The 7,852-nt window shown below is 37.6% G+C and overlaps 1 protein-coding gene across 3 annotated transcripts in view; it reads left to right on the top strand.

Moving 5' to 3' along the window:
- Window positions 1–7,852, top strand: part of LOC108690897 (acid sphingomyelinase-like phosphodiesterase 3b) — a 43,679-nt gene that overhangs the window by 13,112 nt on the left and 22,715 nt on the right. The window lies entirely within an intron of this gene.

Raw genomic sequence — 7,852 nt, 5'->3', positions numbered from 1 at the left:
CAATAAAGAATAATAAAATTAAGTAATAGTAAATAATTTATTTTCTAGTATATAATATTTCTAGTAATATATATCAATATTAGATTGTTTTATAGGTATTTCTTTTTGAGAGGATTATTTGGAAGTTTTTCCAGTTACTTCGGAAAACTCAAAGAAACAGTGTACTGTCTTGCATCCACAACCGTAGATCCGGTAACGCTAAACGCGTTACATATACTCGTGATTGGCAACATGCCAACATAACGAGCACGTATTCCATATAAAAAAAAAACGTGCTCCTGATGTAAGAATTCGGCGGAAGAATGTATAAACAGCGAGGGCGGGTCGACGAGAGATCGCTGATTAAAAGGGGTTGCGAGCCGGCACAACGTAGGGTTGGTCCCGTTTAGATAGTGGCTCGGGCGAACGTTATTACGACTCGGTACGATTTCTTGTAAGGGCGGAAAATGAGCGAGAACTTTAGCCTATTAAGTGCAGAGAGTACAACTCGCCGCCAGTAAAGACTACACGCGATCGTTCATTTGCATTTTCTTTTCACTGTCAAGCGGTATCAATTTATTCTGTTCGCCTCAATCGACTGCATCGTTGATACAAAATATTTCGGAATATCAATTTAAGCTTTAGTGACAGATCCATATTGATCAATTTAGAGTCAATATCTCTTTAATGAAGATTGAGAAGAAATTGCAATTTTTCCATATAAAAATTCTGTTAAAAATAAATTCATTTCGGTTGCATAAAGAAGAAGTTTCATTATTTATACATGCACTTTATAAATTTTGGACTGTCATATTTATTTCAATTCTTTACTTAATAATAAGAGAATATTGAGGTTTTTATTACTGAACAATTGACTGTACAAAATGAAGACTGTACATAATGAAGGACTTGCTGAAAATTCGTAAAATTTATAAAAAATACATTTTTAAATACATAAATTGATAGATCTGTATTTTTAATAAGGATTTAATCAAGATAAAACCTTTCTAAAATATATTAATTAAGTATAACAAAATATTGAATATTCACTTAAAAAAAACCATTAATCTAAAAAATTGTTTGATACTAAGTTTTTCAATTGACTTTTATGTGGACTTTGAAACGTTCAATTATTCAAAGAAATTTGTTTAAACTTTAACCATTCGTTTCAGAACAGCTAAGAACGACAAAAGAACAATGTAATAAGAAAAAATAATTTCATTGCACTCCCACGGGTCGAATAATAATGAGTAGCGAGTGATCAAAGAAAAACGCGCGAGGGAATCAGACAACCCGGTACAAAAGATACGAGTTAGGTGAGAAAGAGCGGGATGGGACCGATATTCTCGCGAGTGTCTATTACGAGTCGAGGGTTCCTCGGTTCGCGAGGGGGTGGTAGGAAAATAAACGAGAGTTCCAGCTCGTTAGCCGTCGAACGGCTCCGTGCTAATAAATGCAACACGCGATGTTCTATTTGCATCTACTTCCACAACGATGCGGTCGAATCGGACCTTCGCGTGCACTTTGAGAAAAGTTTTCGACGAGTGAGCTGCTGAAGCTGCGAATTAGCCGCGATTGGACCCCGGTCGCGCATTAAGCGCGACCGAGATGCGCGACGTGACGTGCGCATGCATGTTAAACAACTGTATCTCTCGCGAGCTGTGTTATCGAAAAACATAAAACTCGGCCGCGCCGCGCGCGATGAGTGCACACTCTCGAGCGAGTTAGCGAGCGAGCGAGCACTTCCTCTCGACAAATTAAAGAATTCAAAGCCGAATTAAATGGGATGGAACTATACATTTTCAAAGAAGCACGCCACGGTGCACGCGAATTAAATATGCGAGCAAATATTTTGCAAAAGTCATAAAATAAAGAGACGCAGATGTCTCTCTTTCTCTCTGCAATTGAAAAAGATATATGAATATGTATGCGTTTAAAAGGGGCGTCCCAGCACTCTCAAACGACGACGTATTACGTATCTGAAAAATGCAGCCCGAAAGGCTAGTTAAACTAAAAACTCGCGTTTTAAAGCCTGTGCAGAGTTCTCGAGATGGGAGAATATATGGTATACGGGAAGCAAGAGAGAAACGAAGAGAAAACGATACATCGTCCACGATATATGCAACGTTCGCTGATTTAATTTCGGCGCATCACGCACGAGTGGCAGCTGACGTTCGCTGTCACTTGGTCGGAAACTGCTATCGTTTCAAGCTTATCGAGCAGTATGCTCGTACAAATAAGGCTATTCGTGTGCTGTCTCCCTCTTTCTCTCTTCTCTCTCTCTCTCTCTCTCTCTCTCTCTCTCTCTCTCTCTCTCTCTCTCTCTCCGTCTGCTGCACAGGCAATTTAATAATAAATAATGTGATTGCAACTAAATTCAACTGAAATGACATAATTTTTTTAAATTTGGAAATAATCTAAACATGTGTTTATTTAGATATTTTGTTGTTTACTTTAAACTATTTTTTAAAATTCTTATTTTTGTTCAGCTTTTTTAACATTTGAAATGATGAATTATATTTTATCTCGCTGTTGTGAGAGATGAAATAAAATTGGCTAGTTTATACATAATTTAATTGTTAACGCGCTTGCTATAATAAACCACGAAATAAATTATCATTAGTCACACAACAATTAGAATCATTGTTAAGTAATATTTTTTATGAATAATTCTAATAAGTTTGCAAGAATTCTTTCTATCAGATCGATATAATGAAACGACTATGCTACTTTATTTTTAACTAAAATCTAAGTTTTGCTCTTGCGGTGTTAATGGTGTGTTTTTTCTGTTCTAAAAATTTGTGGTGGATAAAGTTAAGAGTTTGAAATTAACTAACTTTAAAGAGCAATTACGAAACATCTTTCTAAATAAGAAAATGAACTATTAAAGTTAACCTAATTCTAATTAATTAGAAAAGCTGTTTTGATTAATAAAAATAATTTGGAGCTGATATAATATTCTTTTCGAGTTAACAAATACGACGAAAGATTGCATACGATTTCATACAGTTTTATAATAGGAGAAAAGACATCGCGTGTAGATTTCACTACGAACCTCGTGATTTTGTAGAAGCTGTCCCAGCGTTCTCGAACACGTACAGGCGTTCTTCAAGGTATATCCAATTTCGCAGGATGAATTTACGCACCATCCTTTGCGAATCCTCTTCTCTTTTTACCACAACGAATCTCTCTCGCCAAGAGTCCGTCCGCTGCTATCTTTTAAACACTATCCCCAAAGGTCAATTACCGATAAACTCAGAGCAGGGAGCACATAAGCTCGCGGTATAAAGAAGGACGATGCGGGAAAGCGGCCGCGCGGGGTGGAGAATGAAGAGGGTTAAAGCACCGCTCGTAAACGCGCGATGGGAAAGATACAGCCCATGCGGTATTCGATGTAAAGCCGAGCGCGTACGTGGCTGCGGGTTTAAGAAGTTGTCACGTGAGCACCCCGGATAGGCGAAGCCCCGGGGCGCCCCGTAATACCAAACAACTGCCGAGAGCTCGAGAGAGGTCCGTTGATTTCACCGAGATTTATAGTGCCGAGGCAGTTTCGGGCGCGTATCTGACATCGCCGTCGCTTCTCTCGTGACGCGTCGCGCTTAAAGAGAGCCACGATTCTCGCAAACACGCGAGCTTGTCGTAAATGTCGCGTCGTGTGGAAATTTTTGACACGCTCAGTCACGTCGAGTACACCGCGTGTAACGACGTACAGTTGCATATCGAGTTTAATGCAAACAGATAAAATGTAATATCGCATACAATGACATCGATGTAGCGGGGATTATTTGCCGAAGATTAATGATTGATAAGAGATTAACGTTTCATCAGTAAATGGTCAATCTTCCCGATTAGCACAGCTGAAAATATCTCTATTAGGCTGTTACACAAATACAATACATCTACAATTGACTAAACAATTTCGTGCAGAATAAAATCTTTTGTGTGAATTTTCTAAATTTAAATCAATGGATAATTACTGATTACCCAGTGGTATACTTGACACTGGGTAATCAGTGAAATTCAACTAAAAAAGAAAGAAAGTTTGAATATTATCAGATAGCGCACAGAGTTGAAAAAGAATCCAAAAAGAATTCAGCCGTATATCATCAATTCTGAGTTTATTTTCAGATGCAAAAAGAATACTTTTCAGAACTTTTCAGAAAAAGAATTCTTTTTTTATCTGAAAATGAATTCAGAATTGATGACGTACGACTGAATTTTTTTTTAACTCTCTGTGCTAGCTGGATGTATAAAATATCAATATTTGCACGTCAGTTCCAATACATTGAATTAATTTATACACTAAAAGAAAGTTACCCGACTAGAAATTGGTCCGATGTATCATAATGACATAACCGGACATAATCTTAAGACATGCCCTGTTAAGGCTGAATAGATCCTTACAATCGGGTACAAACCATAGTACAGCAGCAAGTAAAGTTAAATGAAATAATTTAATCATCTTGATAAGAACTCGGTATACATGCCTTGTCGAAAAATATTAATTACAAACGCATTCATAGAGTTATGTAAACAGGTACTGATATAGTCCTGTCCCGAACAGAAATGAGTTCAATATACGAGTATTACATGTCCCGATCAGTATCTGCTTACGTAACCCTGTAAATGTCTGCGTTTGTAATTAATATTTTTCAACAAGATATATATGAGTCTTTATCAAGATCCGATTAAATTATTTTTAATTGTATTTGCTGCTATGATTAACCCCTGCTATGATTGTGTAATAATAATGTCCCAATCAGAATAGTCCTTACTAGGCATGCCTTTAGATTACCCGATCAGAAGCTTACTTACTGTATACCGAGCTCATTTCTAGAACAAGACTTATCAGGATCTTATTTTAATTTCTAATCGGGTAAGTTTTAGTGTATAAATTAATTTTATTACTAATTAATTTTATTATTAACTCTAGGTTAGAGTTACACGTTTCATTAATTTTTTTAGTTGCATTTCACTGTAAATTCATTGATTACCAGTGGCATATTTCAGATATTGATGTCAGTGATTGTCCACTGGTTCAGATTTAGAGAGAAGCTTCGTGTTTTCGAATTTTTGCTTTTTTTTTATAAAGTTCCTTTTTCCTCCAATGAAATATTTTTTCCATGTCCTTAATGCCAGTGAAGATATATACACCCCGGGACAGAGGGTGATACACTTCCCGTCGCATCGCGCGAAAACACGACCAGGATTGTAAACGGACGGCGTGATAAGCGTCGTAATTTATAACCGGTCGCGGATATTTCCGTGGGTGGCTCTTAAACGGCGGCCAACGAGCGCAATCTGCGCGCGAATACACGTGTGTTAACGTTGACGCGATGAAAAACGTATTACGCCGTGCGATAACGTGCCGCGAGCCGCGTTCTGTAATGACATTTCCGGGACAATTTTGATTTGCATTAACGAGGCGAATGGGGGCGATTTACGTCGCAATCGTGTACCCGATACGATTAACGCGCAACGTGAATCGCGCCTCGGGCGAAATCGAGCGAGGTAACATCGTGGAGGAGGCGGAAAAACGATATCGGTTAATGTACAAATTCATCACTGCGAGGACAAGAATGTTGCGTCGAAGGGTAATTTCCCTTTTGCAATAAAACAATATGTAATAATACGTACAAATACAATACAAATGTAATAAAACACGCATTATATAGAAACAATAATTATATGTTAATAATAAATCAATTTTCAATTTTAAAGTAATTTGCGCTCGTTATATTATATAGTTGTGTGATTACGCGTGTCATTTTGTGTTTAAAAAAGGGATTGTGCCCTAGCTGATGTAAATCAGTGCAATTTAGCCTCTTTCAATTCAGAGGTTGTTACCAACAATAAGTTCGCTGTAATTTGGTTCCGAGCACACGGACGGCTAACAAATTTCGTAAGAAATTCTCTTTCGAGACGGTAAATATTGAGATATGCCTTTCCGCATGCAATACTCTTCGGTAAGACAGTAAATATTGAGACGTGCCATTTCGTATGCAAGACGATGATGCAATTTGGTATCCTGATTACAAATTCGCTTGTCGTTGGAAGTTGGATTCTTGTTATTTGGTAAATATTTATAAATAATGTTCGAGAAAATCTACATCGCGGAGCGTTACAGCACTGGTGCAGAATGATATTAGGTTTGACTTGAAAGCTAACACTGAGAAAACGTAGAAAAGACGTGTTTTCTTATGTTTGTTGTATCTAGAAGCAATGATCACGTATAGAGCAAACTAAAAGCAAACAATTGTGGAAGGTGTTGCGCTAAAAGGAAACAGACGTATTGGCGTAGAGTGAATGCTCGGACAAAATAAAACAAAATCCAAAAGCGGCTGTGTGCGATTTATTTTGAAACATGATAAAATTGGATCTTGAATTCTACAGAAGGGAACCAATCAACAATCGAAAAATTGCTGGTTGGCTTCTTTCTGTAGAATATAATCCGATTGAGGCACAGCTTCGAAAAACCAATCAATACACTTATTGTATTCGCGTATATCTCCTTCCGAACAGACATTCTATCCTAATATTTCTTTGTACACAATAATAATGGGTAGCGTTAGCACGAATTTCGCGTCGGCTTTACCTTTCCTCGTGATAAATGACGCTATAAATTAACGGAAAGCTTTAATCGATAATTTACTAAAAGTTTCATTTGCTTTTACCGTAAACGATCCTAATTCTTGACGAATGTCCATGAATTGTCTTTACGTAGCGAGTATAGGATTAAAGAAAATTGTGTCTCTGAAAAAAATTTCAGTAAAAAGGAAACGTCTTCTCATCTTATGCCACTATCTCTAGATACAATTTCAAGCTTGGATCTGGGGGGGGGGGGGGGGGTCTAATCGAAAATGCGCCACTGGCCTCGGCGGATATCGCGAAGGAATGGCAACTACGTGCTTCTACTTTATCGCGATCCCTTGCTGATTCCCTACTGATTGCCGATGGTTGCGATAGAAAGATTACATATATGGCAAAGTGGAGAAATGTTCGATAAAGGTGATTCGATCGAGAAAACGGATTTCCGTAATGATAGACAGTTCGTTAGTCACCGATCTAAGAGCGCCGATAATTACTCCACCATCCGTGTATCAGGAGGTCACTCGGATGATGCGGTATCGAGGTCAACTGAGCGTTTTCCAACATAGAGGATCTACGGATCCGAAGGACGGAATACATCGCTCTAATATAGACGAGACACGAGTAATGGCGCGGCAGGGGGTTTATGGTCAGACAACATCCTCAGCCATCCTATTCCATGATGCCAGTGATGTTATCTACTTGACAACGCGCTACTATAATCAGATATAATCTGAATTTATCGGAGCGCGAAATCTGCGATTTAGTGTGCCTACGTTGCCAGAGAGAAGAAAATACAGGACAAACAGTGCAAATATAGTTCTTCTAGAAAGTGTTGTAATGTATACACTCTCTCTCTCTATGTTTGGATTTCGTTGAAAACAATTTACACAAGAATTTACACAGGAAGTACTTTTTCTGTAAACTTTGAGATTTATTTTCGCAACTTCTTGATCACGTGTACAGAGATATGTACAATTTTTTGAAAATTGTCAAGAGCGGCCATGCTATTCTTAAATATGAATAATGCGGAAATTACAGAAATTATCGAATCTTGAGAGAAGTCTTTGTGAGTGAATTAGCGTCTGTATATTCGTATATTTGTCCGTCATATGTATTGTCAGCGGACCGTCATATGTATTGTCATGGCGTGAGATGTTCGAGAAATATTGGAAAATACACACATATTTGAAATATATGTATATTAAACACATATGAATCCAAATATGTGGTACATATGAAATTATAAATAAAATTTGATCCTAAAATCTAAAACGGATAATAG

This window comes from Atta colombica, unplaced genomic scaffold (genome assembly GCF_001594045.1).
Source record: "Atta colombica isolate Treedump-2 unplaced genomic scaffold, Acol1.0 scaffold38, whole genome shotgun sequence".
In the NCBI taxonomy this organism is placed as follows: Eukaryota; Metazoa; Arthropoda; class Insecta; order Hymenoptera; family Formicidae; genus Atta; species Atta colombica.
This window is presented reverse-complemented; position numbering and strand designations above follow the sequence as displayed.